Raw genomic sequence first — 20784 nt, 5'->3', positions numbered from 1 at the left:
CGTCTTTATTACTTGTAAAATTTAGGATATTTTTCTATTATATTGAGACCATTGTTAAAAATTTTGCAATAAAAAAAATTGCATACAAAATTCAAAAAATATTTTGAACGTAGATTCACCATGGATGCTTTAGCATTTCATGAAAGGAAAAAAGATACACCGAAAGAGTCAATTCTCTAACATATATTAGATGAAAGAATTGTTGTTATGAGTATTAATGTATTTATATATATTCTTGGTATACTAAAATTATTATATTAAAGCAATTACTAACGGAGAATTTAAATGCAGGAAGAAGACTAACAGGGAACTCCATAAATTATATAATTCCTAATTGTTTGTCATATGTTGCGCTTTTAACTATAATTAAAGAACTTGGTTACTCTAAAAATTATCTATTTTAAAAAAAAATTATTAAAAAAAAGTATTTCACCGAAAAGCTATTGCACAAGGAGGTTTCTTTTCCTATTCAAAATGTAAGAGGGTACTGTTTCCCAACCCTTAAAGGTTAAGGGGTAAAGTGTTAGACTCATACAATTTTGCTAGATATTTAAGAAAAATACTTCATAGTCGTAATCGTGAGTGAGTACATATTTAGAACACTATTTATCTTTTCTTAAACATTTTATTTAAAGAATATTTTACTAATTAAAAGAGTAAGGATAATTAGCTGTTTGCAAGAATATTTTTATTGACTTTGAAATACCTGCTGATATAAATAAAACTTACCTTTGTCTTATTTCTAAGGTACGATATGCCTCCATGATCAATCAATATCTTGTGCCTCACTATTTATAAAATTATTACTAAAATTGTAGTTCTAACGTATTAAGCCTTTACTTGTTAATATTATCAGCCCCATGCAATCTAGTTTTCAACAAAATCGTCGTGCAGCGGGCAATGGAATTATTGTCCAAGAAATCATCTATCACTTTAAACGCAAAACTAGTAAGACTGAGTTATGTGCTTCTTAAACTTGACCTTCAAAAAGCATTTGACCGACGAGAATGGTCTTTTATTCGACAAGCACTTCACTACTTCAATTTTCCACCAAATCTCATCAAGCTTATAATGTCATGTGTTACCAGATCCTCCATTTCTATTCTATTAAATGACACTCCTACACCAATTTTTTGTGCCTTCAGAGGAATAAGGCAAGATGACCCTCTCTCCCCTTATTTATTTATTTATTTATCTTATGCATGGAATTACTCACTAAAAATATAGATATGACTGTTGACTATCAACTCAGGAAACCAATTCGAATTGCACGAAATGGCCCAACCCTCTCACATTTATTTTTTGCAGATGATATTATTTTTACCGCTACAGTATCGACAAAAGTTGTCATACGATTATTGACGTCCTTAATGAATTTAATACTACCTCGGGTCAAAAAATCAACTTTGAGAAATCAAAATCTTCTTTTCTAAAAATTGCATGCAGTGCGATAAGAATTTTATCCTAACTCAAGGCACTGCTTTTGGCAAGTATCTAGGATTTTCCACCTTTACTACACGTCCTTATAAATGAGAGTTTCAATTCCTCATCGATAATTTTAATCTCGCATGACTGGCTAGAAAATAAAGTTTCTTACTACAGCGGGTCACACCATATTAATTAACTCTACCCTTAATAGCCTACCTAATCATCTCATGCAATATATTCAATTACCTAAATTAGTTGTTAAACAGTTAGAACGCTACCAATGCAACTTCCATTGGGAAATCACTCCTATAAGGAAAAAATTGCAGCTCCTAAAATGGAGTAAAGTTGTCACTCCTAAAATTCAAGGTGGTCTGGAAATTCAGTCGCTCAAACTCAAAAATAAACCTCTTTTCGCTAGTCAAGCATGGCGTCTTCTCCAAAATCCCGCAGCCCTTTGGGCATACACCCTCCTATCTAAATATCTGCACTCCTTGGCACACATCCATTCACATATATCATTCATTTGGCAAAATCTAACTACTGGTTGGCTCTTTTGTCAACATGGTCTCAAATGGACAATGGGTGACGGTAAACGTATTAATTTTTGGACGGACTCCTTGCTTGCAACAAATATGCCACTACATAACCTCATTTCAGGCCGAATCCCAATTTAATCTCTTTCTATAACTGTCAGCACATATCTCTCATATCATAATTGGGACTTCTTTACATTATCTTTTGAATTACCCATTAACATTAGAGAACACATCCAAATAATCTATATTCCCACTTTTGCTAAACCCAATGATTCTTTCATCAGGTCCCTTATACCTCACGAGAAATTCACCACCAAATCACTTTACCATACTTTACCCCTTCCACTTACTGAACCTTCTATTAAATGGATCTAGACATTACTTCTTCCCCCTAAGATAAAACACTTTCTATGGCTATGTTGTCACAATAGACTACCCACCGCCGCCTACTACAATCACATTGGAATCACTCCAAATGTCACTTTCACCATTTGTTCATCATGCCCTGAAACTATTCCTCATTTGCTTTTTTCACGATTCAGAAATCTCACCCTCGGGACTGTGATGACACCTAAATTTCACTTGCTAGCCAAGCCAATGTTAGAATAATTTATTTATTTTTAACAATTTAGATTAAATGATAAGAAAGAAGCTGAAATAACAGCAATAATCTAACGTATAATGCGAAAACATAACAACTGAAAACTCTAATACAGCTCGAATCTAGTGTCACAAGTGCAGGAGTTACTAGATTACTACAAATAAAGGTCTGAATAAAACACCAACCTATCTGAGAGAAAGTACACAACTAAAATAAGAAGAAGGGAACTTTAAGGGCTATAAATATCGAGCAGCTATACCTCAAGTCTCCACACTGATAGCCTACCCGAGCATGCTAATGAACGCTACTGGGACCGACTCTAAAATCTGCAAAAAAAATGCAGAGTGTAGTATAAGTACAACCGATACCATGTACTTTGTAATGACGAGCCTAACCTCGATGAAGTAGTGACGAGGCTAAGACAGGTCACTCACACTATAACCTGTACAAAGTATACAAATAAAGACAGGGAAGGAAAACATTGAACAAAATAAGACTGTTAATTAAATAAACCAACTCAATTCCCAAAGGAAACCAGTGAAGGTCTGAATTACCAATCCTTGGAATCTCGTATGATAAATACTAAAAACCAACACAACATAGTAAGGAAATAGGAACACATAGACTATTGCAGCGCACAACTCGATGTCACCATACAATACAATTCTTCCTTATTCCACCGTAATAATTTCAACTATAGTAAGTAAATATATGTATATTGCAACACGCAACCCGATCCCACTATACAATCAGAATCAATATCATAATTTATTCTTATTTCACATATTGTGGTACGCAACCCGATCCCACCATATCAGTAGAAATTCACCTTATTTCACCACATCAATCCATCCTTATTTCACATGTTGTGGAGTGCAATCCAATCCCACCATATCAGTATCTAATAATCAGTGAGTACAATCAAATCAATAACTCAGATCACAAGAACCTCTACGATTAATGAATATGAGGCTGAATCAGAAAGGGAACCTCGCACCAAATAGAGAATTCACCATATATAATATTAAATGGTAAGACAAGTCCAGTAAATGACAATTAAAGGGTGCAAGTAAGTCAATTAAGGCAATTAGCAGTGAGTCATAGAAAGAGGGAAAGATCTAACATTTTTAACACGAGAATAATGATTAACAAGTATCAAATAAAGGCATGAGAATCATTTAAAACACATAACAATTAAAAATTGAAGAAAATAAGTTAAAGTGTACAAACTTATGAATTGGTTGTATGCGGCGAAATCAGAGGGGTCTATTTCTCGCCACTAAGGTGCATTCGGGGAGTTATATTAGCATCTCGAGGATGTATGATTACGATCGAGCTCCCTCCCCCAAGGTTCGACCACGACCCAACAAAGGTTCTGAAGATAGGGAATCCTTGAGGCGAGCAGACAAAATCAGCGGAGTCTGGCACCTTGCCTAGCCGTCCCATCCCCATATCTTTACATTTAATGCGCTCTGCACTATAGCACATTCCATATCCTATATAAAGGGGATCCGTGCCACTTTGTAAAGGGCTGATGTTGCTCCAATTATTCTACCTAAGTGCAATAATCTCTCTCTCTCTCTCTCTCTCTCTCTCTCTTTTCTCTCTAAGCTCATATGCTTGAGGCTACACTTTCATTTATCATCTTCATATTTGTTCCTCATTTATTGCTGGATATTGGCCATAAAACCTTGTCTGATCATAACCTAACTGTTATCCCATTCCCGACTATCCCCGATAGCTCATTCTCGACCCAGACATCGACCCCGAGGTCCCCCATCGACCAGCCCTACACCCGGGCAGCAGGCCTCTTGGTTTGATTACTGCCTCATTTTAGCTCGTATCTCATCGTTAAATTTCATATTCTTAGCATCAACTACTCTAAACACTTAGCATAAAATATATCACATATTTTTAGAACCCTATATACAAATTTAATTGTTGTTACCATTTTCATGGTAAACAGTTTGGCACCCACCATGGGGCTAAAAATAATAGTGATTATTTTCTTGCTGGTTTCATTGCACAAACGCAAGTTATATTTCACACTTTTTCTTGTCCAAGATCTATTGATTTTAGGTCAAAATGTCTGGCTTGGTAAACAGAGTCGAGAACGACAACCTCGAAAACCACGGGAAAAACGGCGTGGCTGTCCCGGCCGCTGTAGCACCACCATAGAATCCCAATAACGCGCCCGAACCGATTCTAGCAGACGCGGATTCACAGGATGCACAACAAGTCGACGAAACTTCCTACACCTACAGGAGCATACGACACAGCCACCGATAGGAAGCCCAAAAAACCCCAGCCCGGGAAGAACATGAAGTTAGTCTTCATGTTATTTTTTAAATGTTGCAGGCACAACCGTTGGCCATTGCTCAGTTACAAAGCCATCCGAAGACTCTCAGCACATCAACGCCGGAAATAGCTCCCCTTGCCGAGCAAGTACCACAGAGATCAAGCAATAACGAGTCCGTAGCTGACCCTACCATATTAAAGATGCTTGAGGACATCACCAAAAGGATCAAATCGGGTGAGAAAATGATTGCAACCAACAATAAAAAGGTCGAAACCTACAACTCTAGGGTCGATCAGATCCCGGGTACGCCCCCGGTCCTCAGGGGCATGGATTTGAAGAAGTTCATACAAAGGTCGTTCCCCAAGGAAGCGGCCCTGAAGCCTATTCCAAAGAAGTTCAGAATGCCGAAACTCCCTAATTAAAAGGCAACGGTATAAAAAATTATGAGATCGAGTCCGTATTGCTGAAAAAATTCGGAGAAACACTTTTAAAGAGGGCCATGATATGGTATCACAACTTGGCTCCCAATTCTAAAGATTCATTCACCATGTTAGCAGACTCCTTCGTAAAGGCACATGCTGGAGCCATCAAGGTAGCAATGAGAAAGTCTGACATTTTCAAAATCAAGCAAAGGGAGAACGAGATGCTGCGGAATTTGTGTCCCGCTTTCAGATGGAACGGATGGAGCTACCGCCAGTCTCTAACGACTGGGCAGTGCAGGCCCTTACCCAAGACCTGAACGAACGAAGCTCGGTGGCTTCAAAACAGCTGAAACAGAACCTGATCGAGTATTCGGCCGTGACCTGGTTGGACTTCCACAACTGGTATTAGTCAAAGATCAAAGTCAAGGATGACCAGTTGGGAGCCCCTTTGGGCTCAGTATACCTAAATAGACTCCTGGCAAAGCAATCAAAACCAAACAAAGAAAGGTACTAGCCGTACCTCGAAGATAGGAGGAACGCCCCAAGGCGCAACCTACCTCGCAATGATCGGAGGGTGGATTGAGGACAGGACCCTCGAGGGCTCATCAACAGAACCAGGTTCGATCGAAACATAGTGCCAACGAATGTGCCCCGCCTGTCAGAGTACAACTTTAACGTCGATGTGTCGGATATCGTGTTCGCCATTAGCAAAATCCGAGACGCAAGATGGCCCAGACCAGTACACTCGGATCCTTCCCAAAGGAACTACAATTTGATTTGCGAGTTCCACAACTCGCACAGGCACCAAACTGAGGACTGCAGGCAGCTCCGAGAGGAAGTGGCCTGACTGCTCGATAATGGGTACCTTTGGGAATTTCTCCACAACCTGGCTAAAAATCAATCCCAAAAAAGAGAAACGACCAAAGGGAACAAAGCAGACGAGCCCCAACACGTTATCCACACAATTTTTTAATGATCACCCTAGATGCATTCAAATAGAGGATCACCCAACAACCGCCAAATAGACGCCAGAACTCGAAAGCGCCGACGCCACCAAGGTATAATCAGCTCTCCCTCTTTCTATCTTCTACTCCATGATAACATTTGTGCAAGCTAGTGATCAAGGCAGTCGGAATGCCGCCCGGCCCAGAGACCCTGGGGTTCCAAAGTGTCTGTTGTACTTTTTTCCTTTGATCGGTTTTTTTTATCCCGAAATGGGTTTTAATCGGTAGAGGTTTTTAATGAGACAACGTCCACGCACTTCCCAAGAAGGATTCCAAGAGCCTACAAGACTTCCTTTGCAATCAGCCCTGCCCCGGGAAAATAACGAATGAGGCTCCAATAGAAAATAACGTACAGGACCAAACGGTCCAAGGAGCCGCGCCTGCGCAAGCCGAGCTCACAATAATGAAACAACATGTATTTATGCCAAGCAATAAAATAATATCTTTTAGTGTCTCATACTCTAAAAAAGGAAATCTCAGTATACTCTCAGAAGGGATCTCTCCACCAAATGCGTCCCGAAATACTCAGAGACTTAGCATCAACAATTTGGCACCCGTACAACCCCAGGATGGAAACTCCGGGCTCATAAAACCCTAACAAGGTAACCCCGAGCTCACGAGTAATGGCTTTTGATACTAATCAAACTCGATGTCTCGGAGACTATCGTCAATCACCTTATACTGGAAAACCCGAGGTCGTAAGACCCCGAACGGGTAGACTTGGTATAACCAGATCTATTCTACATAGCAATAAAACCTGTAAGACCTCAACGAGCATGACAAACTGTAAGACCTCAATAGGCATGACAAACTGTAAGACCTCAACAGGCATGTCAAACTGTAAGATCTCAACAGGCATGACAAATTGTAAGACCTCAACATGCATGAAAAATTTGTAAGACCTTACTACATGCATAAAATTTAAAATCCCAAAGTTTAGGCTATACGTCGCATTTGTAAGAATCCCGAAAGGGCATACCCTCGGTGTAGACGCCTAAACTTCCACTCGGGATGAAAAATGGCTCCGGCCAAATACACATGACTACGATCAAAATGGCTGATCCAACCAAATCAACGCAACTCAAGGATGCCCGACCTTTGCTAAAATCGCAGGCCACTACTACGAATATACTTCGGAAAGAACCAGTTAAAATAGGCTTCCCTCAATAGGCAAACGAGCTTCAACCATGTCAGCTCCAAAACACAAGGCTTCGAGATACTCAGTCTACGAGCTAAGAACCTTCTGAGGTGCTAAAACATCGTCAATATCGACTTGAAATTAAGGTTCTTCCAGAACCGATGATGGGTTAGGCAAAATCATTTCAAAAAAGACCTTAACGAGAGGAAAACAAAGCCTACAAAATGCCCACGGGCAAAAGCGTAAGAGCCATTGTCGCCAGCCAAACGAGCCTCTGGGCCACACACTAAAAGGTCGCAACGACCAACAGCGTAAGAGCCACTATCTCCAACTTGAAATTGAAAACTTGAGGATTAAAAAGAGCTCGAGTCGTAGCCCGATTCGGAGACGGGATCCAAAATAGTTAACTATACATACCTAAGGGCCACATACATAAAATGGTTGCTCCGACCCAAGGCGTAAGAACCTTTGTCGCCAGCCCACGCAAACATAAACTCGAGGGTAAACTGTGCTCAAGTCGGATTCCGACTCGGAGACTGAACCTGAAGACTGTTAAAATACGCAAGCCTAAGGGCAGAAAAGGATCAAAAAGAAAAAAAAAATAAAAGCCGCTATCACCGGCCTGATAAACATCAGGGCCATATTACAGGTTCGAAGGCTTTTTGCCAATTCCATGGTCGAAACGACCCGATTGAAGTCTCAACAAACAAGAGTACAGAAGGTGCAAATTGCGGGGTTCCCCCCTCTTATTTTTACATATTGGCGGTGTAGCACAATCTCAACCTATAACATATAATGAAAGCTATATGCACAACCAAGAAGGCAGAGAATAGACGTTCCCCCTTTTTCCGGCAACTATGGTTCGGTGGTCTGCTCTTCATCGTCCTCAACATCAGACAGAAGGAACTTGGCATCATAATCCTCTCCTTTGGCTTGCTTGATCTCCCCCGAGAGATCAAATCCCCTGGCATGAATCTCCTCGAGGATTTCCCTCCGGTATCTGCACCTCACATACTCTTTGTTATTATTTACGCGATCAAGGGTTTTTTTCAGCTCAACTTTAGTAGCGACAGCACTTCTTGAATAAGCCACCATCTTCTGTCCCGCCATGGTATTGTTCATCACAACCTCATCCCGGACATTCACCACCTCGGTTTTCTCCCTCGAAAGTTCGGATGACAGTTTTGCGATCATCTTCGCTCGAGCAGAATCATTCGCACGTGCGATCTTAATTTATGCCTCAAGAGCGGAAGCCCCAGCCTGAGCCCTCTCTTTGTCCACAAAATGGGCATTCACATGCACCTGCAGCTCGACAAATTCGTATTTGGATTAGCCGACCTCGCCCCAGAGTTGTTCAAGCTCATCCGCATTATCCTTTAACTGAAATAGCAAAACATCAAGGCAACAAGACAAAAAGGGAATGCAGGCCAGCGTGAAATGCAAGGTACCTGTTTCTCCAAGAGGGCCTCCCGGGCCCGGCTCCGGTCCACCTCACATCGTAAAGAGACGAGCTTGCTTTCCTTTGCCGTAGAAAGAAGCTTGAGGGATTTCTCCCTATCTCGAGCCTCCCGCAACGGGGCCTCGCAACGAAGTAGTTCGGCTTTAAGACTGTCGAAGGCCTGAGAAAGGAAGCCAGATAAAAAAAGGGAGCGCAGGACCAGAACATTCTTACAGCAGTCGAAACTCACCATAAGGCCAAAGCGTTGAGCCTCGCGGAGAACGAAGCAACGTCCGATGATGTACCACTCCAAGAGGATTGCCGATCGATCGAATTGCTCCCCCTTAACTGTTGCGAAGAAGTTGCCTCACTACAAGCCTTCTCGCATCCCGAAACATATTTACTTTTACCAGCGCTCATTGATCCCGAGGCCACTAACCTCTCCTTGTCCCCTGGAGGACACGGCTTCTCCTAGAAAGGACTTGCGGCACTTGCACTTGATAAATCGAATAAGCCGGCAAGAAGGACACCACCCCTTAGGAGGCAAAACACCGGGCACCTACCATGATGCTTCACCTCCCATCTCCCCTTTGACAGATCTCGCCACCGGTGCCTATCGTAAATCGAGCAAGCTGCCAGCTTACAAGATCACTCCGGTAAATCAGGGATCGCGCTGGGTGACCAATGAGTTGCTACAAATAAAGAACAGAAAGATATCATTATGGAGCCTACCTCAGGTCGAGATAAAAGCAGTTCAAACGAAGCACTTATGTGTAAAGTTCCATTTCTTAGGAAACGACAAAAATTCTCTAGGGATAACATCGGTCGTTCGGATTTGAACGAACCGGTTCATCCATCCACGGTCCTCATCCTCCTCACTGACGATTATAGGAGCTCGGGTGGATCGACGCTGAAGAGCAATCAGGCCTCGATAGCACAACGACCGGTAAACCTCACAAGGTGGCTGAGGGTAAATTCTATCCCGGCCTTGTCAGCAAAATATCTCATCAACTGCACTATTCTCCAAAGAAAGGGATGAACCTGCGCCAACGTTACTTGATATATTCTATAGAAATCAAGCACGACCCTGTCCGGGGAACCCGACGCAAGAACATGAATATATACGCTCAAGAATCCCTCAACATATGCCATGACACTCTCCTCGAGGAAAGGCACTTGCAAAACTATGCCTTCCCCCCATCCTCATTCTTTTCTGACCATCTCGAGGTTTTCCTCCTTAACCGATGAAATAATCCTCGACACATGCTCTCAATGGCCCCGAACATTAGGAGGTTTCCCCGGTGTGACAACCCTCCTCGAGGCAGGGCACCCTGAGCCTCTCTCTCCCGACATTGGAGGCGAGCCGCTGATACTGATCGAATGTGAAGCATAAGTGTGACTCCCCTCCGTCTGATGATTAGGCGTCGAAGCATCGACCATGACTATGGTAGAATAGGGGGAAGAAGGTGAGGGTCCGGGCAAAAATTTTCTGAAACAGGGAAGCGGAAGGACTAGCACAAGGTGCCAGGCTCTGCAGGAGAGATAGGCTTATCAAGAACTGCAAAATCACCACTTAAGAGATAGATGAGCAAATATATAGGGGCAAAGCGATAACTGCCCGCTTAACCAAGAGGGCCAATTAATTCTGGCTGTGCTAACATCACCCTCTCCTAGGGGAGTGTACTGGCGGAATCACTCCAGCTCCCACATGACTCAAAAAATTGCGGGACCTTGGGAGACCCCCAACGTCATAAACATTGGTTCTAGAGGAGCTGTCGATTGAACCTCGAGACATGGCCAGTTTCAAGGCTCCGGTTTGCCCATAGAACAGGCCCCAAAGGGCTGACGCCGGAATGCAAAAGCAAAAAGGCAAGGAGAAGGGCTGACAGAATGAAAGCTCATTTTTTTTACATTGAAAAAAAGAAAAACGTCTTTACACTGTCCATTTCCCAGGGGGCAGTATACAAAGCAAAAGGGAAGGCATACAAAAAAGACTCGGAGACTACTTCTCATCACTATTGTCTTTGCCCTTATCGGGGGTAATCAAAAGCACCAGCCTTTCCTCCACTGCACAGGACTCCTTAAGATCAGCTGACAGGTCGATGCCTCTGGCCTCGAGTTCCTCCAGGATTTCTCTCTTTGCCTCCGCTTTAGCATGCTCGATAACTTAGATTAGTTTCTGCTCTGCCGCCATAGATATGTCACGAGCCATTATATGCACTGTGGCCGCATCCTCCCAATAAATAGCAGCATCTCGTTCGTCCTTGGACTTAGCCGCGACCAAAGCAGCAATCTCCCTGCGAGTATCCATGAGAAGATCCTGGGATGTCGCCAACTCCCCGACCACTATTTCATTTCGTTCTCTCAGCCCAGAGATCTCCACATTCAACTGATTAATCTGCGAGCCACTCTGCTCGACCTACATGAAAAATGCAGACCAATGAATATACAAATACGGAACGTATGTGGATACATGATAAAAGGTCGGATACAAGCAAGGCACAGTACCTGAGCAGCAAGATCGGCCTTCTCTCGGAGGATGGCATGACCAAACATCTCCTTACACTGCGGCATGATGGAAAGGTTAGAAAGACAAAGAATGATGCTCAAGAATGAAAGAAATGCATGAGAAATAATTACCTACTGCATAGACTTCTCCGCCGCTTTAATGGTTCCAGGAATATTGAGATTATCTCTGTCAATAACACCATAAAAAATGTTGGAAATAAAGTCTCTCCCTTTGAGAGGGGTCCCCACTGCGGTGCCGATCATCACGTGGACATCCTGCAGTTCCTCAGACGAAACCGGAAAGCTCAAAATAAAGTCGTTCAGGTCGCCAATTTCTTCAAGTGGTAACCCACGTTCCTGGAAGGCTCCGAGCCCCAATACCTTAGGACCGACGCCAACGGTCTCCCAGGCAGAAGCTGCATCGAATCCGGCTACACAATTCGAAGCTATATCAACATCCTCTTCAAGGACCCCCAGTCTACAAGCCAGATCGGAGCCAGCTGTTTGGGACTCAACAGCCTCCGACCGAGGCACCTGTGAGTGTCTCGCACTTGACCTCGTTCTCCTTGTCAACGGGCTTCCATCATCATCCTCTCCTTCGATGTCAGGATTTGACTCCGAGGTTAAAGCAGCAGTCCCAGCGGCGACTCGATGCACGAGTGATCTGGTTCTCTTTGCCGTAGGATGGACAATGGCTTGCCTGCTTTTCCTTTTCTTGCTTGTGTCGGGCTCCAAGGCCCCTACTTCACCATCAGGGGGCGGCCTCATCTGCATATTCTCACCAAGACCTGCACCTGCGCAGTAATTGCTATACACTTTTGTTATGGGCTCAGAAAGAAACACAAAATATGAAGCATAGGCGGTAAAGGAATCTCACCATGATTCTTGGCCACCCAGTGCTTCTTAGCCATGCCGGTGCAAGATCGAATGTGATATGGAAACTTCTCGCTCAATCACCCGATCCACCCCGACAAATTCGGAATCACCTTCGGGTGCCAAGCGGCGGCTGCAGAAAGCACAAAGAGATTATTATGTCAAAAAGAAGAGTAGTTGAAGAGTGGCTAAGGGGAAAACTGCTTACGTCGGGCATTCCACCTCTCCGAAAAGGGCATCCTCTAGGTCAGGATGATATCCGAGGTCCTTACTCGGATAAACTTGCTCATCCATCCTCGATCCTTTCCTTCGTCGATGCTCATGAAAAAAGATTTTTTGGACCGATGGCGGAGTCTGATTAAGCCTCGATACAGTCGAGGGCTATACATCTCGATCAGATGATTGAGGGTAAAGATCTCACCCTCAACCCCTTCAGTGAAATGACGAAGCATCAACACTATCGTCCAAAAAGAAGGGTAGATCTGACCAAGTGTCACTTGATATCGGTCGCAGAAATCGAGGATAACCGGGTCGATCTCCAGAGGAGGAAACTCAATAAATTTATCAGGACCCAGGGTGAATGGGTAGGTGTTCACGTGAAGGAAGCTAGCCTTAAAGTCAGTTATATTATCGTTAGGACCAGGAATTTCATCCTCCACTGCCTCGTTCCATCGACAGTCCTTTCTCACCTTGCTAATATCGGTCACAACACTAACGTACCTGTGCAGTTATATAATATATATGGCGGAAAAGTAAACAGATAATAAGCAATTAAAGATGGGGAAATGGAACATGCCGCGGGGATAGATGATAAAGTAAAATAGCAAGGAATAAATAAGGATGCTAATAATATAACTTCTAGCACAGATAAAGAAAAGTAAAGACAACTTTCACTTTCAGTTTTCATCTTGTTTCAGGCATGCAACCCGATCCCATTTTTCATATCTTGTGATAGGCGTACCCGAATAGTGGTCCGGGATCGAATTTCCACAGGGAGCTAGTAGTGGAGTTGTAATTTCTGTCTAGCCTAGAGTTGCGGTTGTGCTTCTAATGTCACTTCAAACATCTTTTGAGTTTTTGTATTTATAACTACTATTATAAAACTACGGATTAAAGCTAGATTATGCTAGGAGAATATTGCTAAGTTGTTATTGATGGGAAGGAGAGCACTCGGGTTGTAGCGTCACCTAGGTGGCTAATTGACGGGTAGATGTTGCTAAGGATAGATTGACATATTTGGGGATTATTCTATAACCGTTGCACAATTGCTCCCACTCTCACACCTCTCGGTAAAGAGAGTGATTTTGCCCAATTGACTCTCTCTAGACCAAATGGGTAGGCCAATGAGACCAAGCAACTAGGGTTCAAGTAAGGTTATTACTCTCTCGAGATTTAACCCGTTAATTGGGACTACCATTACTCATGGGTCCATCCCAATTCCTTGTTGGGTTAATTTTGGGGTCTTGGACTCTCTTTCTCAAGAAGAGTTAAACCCACTAAGTTTGAATCAGTGTTTGCAACAACTAATTCTTGAATAAAAATATAAAATCAACCCAAATAGCAAACACCCAATATCAATCTAACCCTAGATGGCAACACCCATCAGTTACCCACACTAGGGGTGAGCCACAACCCTAGCTACTGAGTTTAGCTACACATAATTAAAGAAGAAACTGAAGAAATAGATGAAGAACTAAACATATTAATTAATTACTAAGAAGAAACTACAATAATCTATTGTTAATGAAAAGCAATATATGCCAAAAAAATGGCTACAACACCAAGCGCAACTTTTTTCTCATTCTCCGATCTGACTGTCCTAAAAAAATAATAAAATGTTTTATTTATACTAGGTTAAAAAAACTGGACAAAAATACCCCTACGAGGTCAGTGCGGGCCACACAAAATGGACCGCGGCCACACTGGCAACTGGCGCGGTCCGCGCAGACATGACCGCGGACTGCGTGATCAAATGTTCCCTTATGAACGCAGACCGCACAAAGCAGAAGTGCGGTCGCGAAGCTTTACCACGGACCACGCATGTCCTACCGCGACCGCGTGACTTTAAGCTCGAACATGCTATGTCTCTGAACCTCCTAGTGCAGACTCGGTCATTGTTATGCGGTCCGCACTAGGCCCTCTTTTTCTTCACTTCTCTTGGTCTTTGATACTTGAGCAGGTTTCACTCCTTTTTGAGTCGATCTTTGATATTTCGTCACTTTTTCGATCAAACCTGCAATCAAGCAGAACTTGTGAGTATTTTGGGACTATTTTAGTACCAATTTATACTCAAAGCATAGGCAAGTAGGGGCATAAATACGTTAAGATCCTAACTTATCAACTCCACCAAACTTAAACCTTTGCTTGTCCTCAAGCAAACAAAATAATACCCACCCTTTAAAGGAACATCCAAGTAATTCCAGCTATCCTAAAATAGCCTCAACAAGCATCAATTGGGACTAACAATTGCCCTCAATATGAATGCATCATTAACACTTTTAAAACTTTGAAAACTATGGATCAAGTGTGACACAAGAGCATCAAGAGTTGACACATTTCATCAAAGAGCTTTTTTCACATACTTTGGTCATTGTGGAACCCAAACTCTCACATCCTCAACTCTCCAAAAGCGAACCTCACCTTTTAAATATTGACACACAAATCGAGGCTAATGAAATTTCACTCATCTCTCTCAAAAAGGAAGGTCACAAGTCCAGCTCTAAGTACCATATGCTTGCCCCTTATGTAAGTATCCACTAATGTAAGCTCCCTTCAACTTGAGATCAAATAGGGCTTTTGTGGAGTCATTGCGAAGGCTTTTAGGTAAGGGTAAGACATATTTTTATTCAAATGGGTTCAATCTTCCCTTAAGCACTTCTTTTGATTCATTTTGGCGCAACTTTCTTGAATCTTTTTGAGGATTTCACTTCTTCACAAGGGGTTAGAGAGACACATTGTCACTCTTTCTTATATAATTCAAAACATTTCTCCTTTTTTCTACTTTCTCCACACCTTTTTCACTTTGGTTTTCCTTGAATCCGTTTTTATTCTTGTTCACATGGGACTTTCTTTTTGTCCTTTTTCTTTTCTTGCTTTTTCATTGCCTTCTTTTCTTTCTTTTGTACCTTACTGCTTTGCTTCCTTTCTTGTCTCTCCCCCCAAACTTAGATTTTTGCCATTACTCAAGGGAAGATTTGGGTGCCAAGAGAGGGTAATCGTTTAGAACGGGTATAGACTTGTAGCGTTGGTTCTTGAAAGAAAAAGGTTTAATGCTCAAAAGGGTTAACTAGGGATTATTTCATTGGAAGGCTATGAAATTGTTCAACTTAGCATTTGGATCAAGGAGAGCCTATAATCATTTCTCAAGTCAAATTTCACCTAGGATTTCGCCTCAACAGACATTCAGGGCAAGTTCTAGACCATTGGCTCGGGACTTGGACTCAAATTTCAATTCCTCACCACACACGCTAGGGAATTGCTAAAGACATCGAGTCGAGGGCCCACAACAACCTTAGTTATGATTTAAGCACATAATGGTCCAAAACGACCACATGATGATTGTTTGGTCAACGCAAGAGTCTCAAAGCCACGACTTTCACCATCCTGAACACAACATTATGTCTTTGACCATGGGATCAAAGGCAAATGTGCTAGGCCCAAGTGAAGCTTTGCTTGAGGTGCCTTTAACTACTCTATCAAAAACAAAATAAAAATCAAATAAACGGACTCAAACCCTTAAGAAGGTTGTCACGCCATCTATCATTGGGAAGAGCCACCCAGTTCACACAATACTCCACCTTTGGAAATAACCGTGGCATTAAGAAAACCAAGGGCTTATTGGAAGCGCCAAAATCAAAACAAGAGTCTACGAGCCTAACTACAAAGCTAAAAACAAAAATTTTGCGAAAATAGAAAATAGAATGAATATGTACAATAGGGAAGTAGAATATACAACGGGGGATGAATATATACAGAAATGTAAAGTTATATAAAGCCCAAAGTAAAAAAACAAAATCAATAAAAATAAACTAAGAATCTATATATACAGTCATCTAGATAAAAGTAGGGCGCACCCCCATGAATAAAAGCTGGCATTGTCCTCAATGCCAACTATCAAATAATCATCAAAAACAAAGTAAAGGATATAGGAGCTCCCTAGGCCTGGTCCTTCTACATGGGATCATCAGTGGTCCCCAAGTCCTTTGTATGTATGGAAACCTCAGACTAGTTCCCGATCTCCTGTTGCTCAGCTGCTGGGACTGGGGCTTACTCCTAGACTGGCTGGATGATAGGTGCGTCACTGGAAGGGGTCTCCTGTGGGTCTGCTAGCTCAATAACTGCACCAACTGAACTGGGGAGCTTTGTCTTCTTCCTTGGAGGCTTGGGTGCCTGCTCCTGCTCCTGCTGTAGCTGTGGCACTGGTGCTGCTGCTGGGGATGCATCCCCGAATAGCAAGTCTAAAGGCATCTGGTCCGCGAATAGCTTGTCCACATCAGTCCTTAGCACTCTCACTGACTCCTTGGAAGCCGTTGACTTCCTCATCTTCTTGTGCTCCTTGGAAAGCTCCCTCAAAGCCTTGCCATGTGAATCCACCGCCTTAGTCAAGGCGTCCTGAGTTCGCATAATCTTCTCCTGATTGTCCAAGAGCTTCTTCAGTGTATCCTCAATGGACTGAGGAATCTGAGCAGTGGAAGGTGCTGAGTGGGCCTCAACTGTAGCAGACAATGTAGACAAGTTGGATGTGGCTGTTGACATCCAGTTGTTCAAACTGGCTAGTGTCCGGCTCAATTGATGGGCCGTGAAATGATGAGTCCGGGAATAAGGAACCCCCGGGTCAGCTGAAGTACTGGGGCCAGTAGAAGAGGAGGGTCTTGGAGGCAAATCATCAATAGTGGTGGCAGCAGGCATGGTAGAAGGCTCTGTGGAGGGCTCAACAGAAGACTCTACCGCAACTAGCTCCTCAGACTGGCTAGCTGGGGTAGAAACTGGCGGCTTGTAGTTATTGTCCTTGGGGTTGTCTGACCCCTTCAAACTGTACTAGGAGAACGGAGCCACAAGTTTGACCTTGACATCAAACGATCTCTTCTCCACCTCCAAGTCCCGAAAATACATAGTGAGGGTGCTGGGAAAAGGGTAGTTCCGGTCATGCTCAATCCCCACTGCAGAAATAGTGCGGGATATCACATTGCCCATATTGATAGGATAGCCTGCCATAATAGAAGCAATAAGAACTGCCCGAGTAAGTGGAATAGTATGATCATGGGTAGTCGGGTCGAGCCGACTGCACACAAAGGACAACCACCCTCTAGCCTCGAAGTTGAAAGTTTTCCGAAGTATTTTGGCCCCTACTTGTAACCATTCTGGAACCGTACCCGGGATTGCTAGGTATGAAGCTAACCACGGACGAACCTCCTCGCCCATTGATAACTTTTCATTGTAAAGGGACTCATCTTCATCAATGAACCCCAAGTATTCATTCAGTGCCCTCCCGGTGAATACCACATTTTTGTTTCTCACCTTGGTCACCTTAGTGCCCTTCAAGATATGGGCCACATTTCTGTAAAATTCCTTGACCATATGCTCATTCGCCTTCAAACAATTGTCTTTAAAGAACTCCCAACCCATTCGAGCCTAAAACTATCTATGCACATTGGGGTGTAGGGGTAGAAGGTCTTTGTCAATAAAGCTCCACTCAAGAATCAACTTTTGTGACAGCCACCATTCCCTAAATTTGTGGAACGCCACCTGGCTGACAAATCGATCTTCCCAAACTTCAGGTTTTCTAGTTCGTTCAACACCCCCAACTTGGGGCACACCACTGTCCGGTACCTTATTATCACTATTAGTCCCACCTTCTGCACTCTCCTCAGATACTGAAGCTGTGGGGGAGGTGGAGTATTCACCGCTGCTTGCTGCTGAGCCATCAGACGACTCAGAAGGTATACGTTGTAGGACTTGGGCAGTATGTGAAGCTGGGACTGCAGTAGCTGGCCCTGAATCAGAAGAGAGGTCTTAAGAGGGTACGTACTCACTCCCCGATTGGTCGTCTATAACAATTTGTTTCCTTGTTTTCAGTTTAGGTCGGGAAGTGAGTTTAACTTGTTTCCCATTTCCTCCTCGGGAAGAGTCACCTCGGCTGGGCTGTTTAGCACCTCCTCCTCGTTACTTTACCATTGTCTGCAAGCAAACACATCTAACATTGTTAGTTGAAGCACAGGTAGTGACACAGGTGACTGAATTGAAATTGCAGACAGTAAAATGAAAGTTGCAGACACTGCTGCAGAACCAGGCACCGCAGACTGCACCACCAGGAGTGCAGCCGTGTTGGAGGCACCGCGGACCGCGCTAAGGTGACCACATGCCACACTAAGCAAAACCTCAGGAAAGGTCTTCTCAGAATCTCACACCACAGTCCGCACTAAATGGGGTCACGACCGCGGTGGCCCAGCGCGGATCGCACAAAAGTTACCGCAGCCGCGCTGGACACAAGTTGTTCCTCAGTCATTCAAGCATCGCGGACCACGGAGAAGTGTAACGCGGACCGCGTTAGGGCACCGCGGACCGCGGGCCGCACTGGGTCAGGTTCCGGGACTAAGCTCGGTTGCATTCTTTGTTCTATTTTTGTTCAAATTTTTATCCCTACTTGTTCCTACTCAGGTACCCAATCCTTAGTCACTTTAAACTAACATGAAAGCTACCCTAGACTAACAATTCAAAGAATATCATGAAGAAGAAAGTAAAAATAAAAGTTATCGACTATTGGCAAGCAAACAAAATAAAAAAGAAGAAAGTTATTAATCATAAATGCATGAAATGTTACCAGGAGTATGAAGAATGAATGTAATCTATCCAAACAAGCAAGAATCTCAGTCTTGGAAGAGGATGAATAGTAGAATTAAGGTTCTGGGTTTCCAATTTGCAAAAAGGGTAAAATGAGACCATTGGTCTCTATTTATAGAGACCTAGTAGGATCCGCACTTACCTACCAGCGCGACCGCACAAAAGTGATCGCGGACCGCGCTGGGTTTATTTGTGTGACCCCTCATGATGAAACCTATGCGGGCCGCACAAATGTAGAATGCGGCCGCGTCGGCCCTCCACGGACCGCACTAACTTGACCGCGAACGTGGTGAAGAACTTCAGAGAGTCCCCCTTTTTGACTCATGCCACTGTGGACCGCACAAAGTGCACCGCGGCCACGCTGGCAATCTTTAGAGACTATGCCATTTTCCAACTTTGTTTTGCACTGCTTCAACACAATCCCTGCAACATCTCATAAACAGTTAGCTCAAAAATCCTAAGCTACAAAAAAAGAAAAGACATGGGTTGCCTCCCAAAAAGCGCCCGATTTAACGTCACGGCACGACGCATGTTATCACCACATCACTTTAGATGAAGAAGCGCCACTACGTGGCTGCCGTCGAACTTTCCAAGATAGTGCTTGAACCGATGGCCATTGACTCTGAAGACTTCACCATTTTTGTTTTTAGATCGAAAGCACCAAATGGGGTCACGAGCACAACTTCAAATGGCCCACTCCACTTTGACTTGAGCTTGCCCAAAAACAGACGTAACCGGGAATTAAACAAGAGAACCATATCCCCAACTTTGAACACCTTGCCCCGAGCATATTTGTCATGAAGGTATTTCATTTTGTCCTTGTACAAGGACGAGCTGGAGTATGCATGGGATCTAAACTCATCGAGCTCATTGAGTTGTTCAACCCTCAGATTTGCAGCAACATCCCATTCTAAGTTCAACTTCCTCAAGGCCCACATAGCTTTGTGCTCCAATTCCACCGGAAGATGGCAAGCTTTCCCAAATACCAACCAGTACGGAGACATACCAATCGGGGTTTTGTAAGCTATCTGATAGGCCCAAATAGCATTATCCAATTTTTTCGACCAATCGGTCCTATTTGCATTTACAGTTTTAGATAAGATACTCTTAATTTCTCGGTTGAAGACTTCCACTTGACCGCTATCTTGAGGATGATAGGGGGTGGTTACTTTGTGATTAACTCCATATTTGGCTAGCAATGAATCAAAAGCATTGTTGCAAAAGTGAGATCCCCCGTCACTAATTATAGCACGGGGAGTGCCAAACCTCGTGAAGATACTCTTTTTAAGAAATGCCACAACACTCCGGGCTTCATTGTTGGGCAAAGCCACGGCTTCAACCCACTTGGAGACATAATCTACCGCCACCAAAATGTAAGTGTTTCCACATGAGCTCATGAAAGGAACCATGAAGTCGATGCCCCAAATATCAAAAATATCTACCTCGAGAATCATATAAAGGGGCATCTCATCCCGTTTTGAAATTCCGCTGGCTCGTTGGCATTCATCACATCTTTTGACCACATAACCGGCATCTTTAAAAAAAGTAGGCCAATAAAATCCACAACTAAGCACTTTAGAAGCCGTCCTCGCCCTGCCATGATGGCCACCATAGGGTGAGGAATGGCAAGCTTCCAAAATACCCAATTGCTCCTCCTCCGGGACACATCGTCGAATCACACCATCAGTGTAAATCCT

The sequence above is a fragment of the Nicotiana sylvestris genome, chromosome 4 (genome assembly GCF_000393655.2).
Source record: "Nicotiana sylvestris chromosome 4, ASM39365v2, whole genome shotgun sequence".
Taxonomy (NCBI): Eukaryota; Viridiplantae; Streptophyta; class Magnoliopsida; order Solanales; family Solanaceae; genus Nicotiana; species Nicotiana sylvestris.
The sequence above is the reverse complement of the archived record's forward strand: the minus strand, read 5'-3'. Positions refer to the sequence as shown.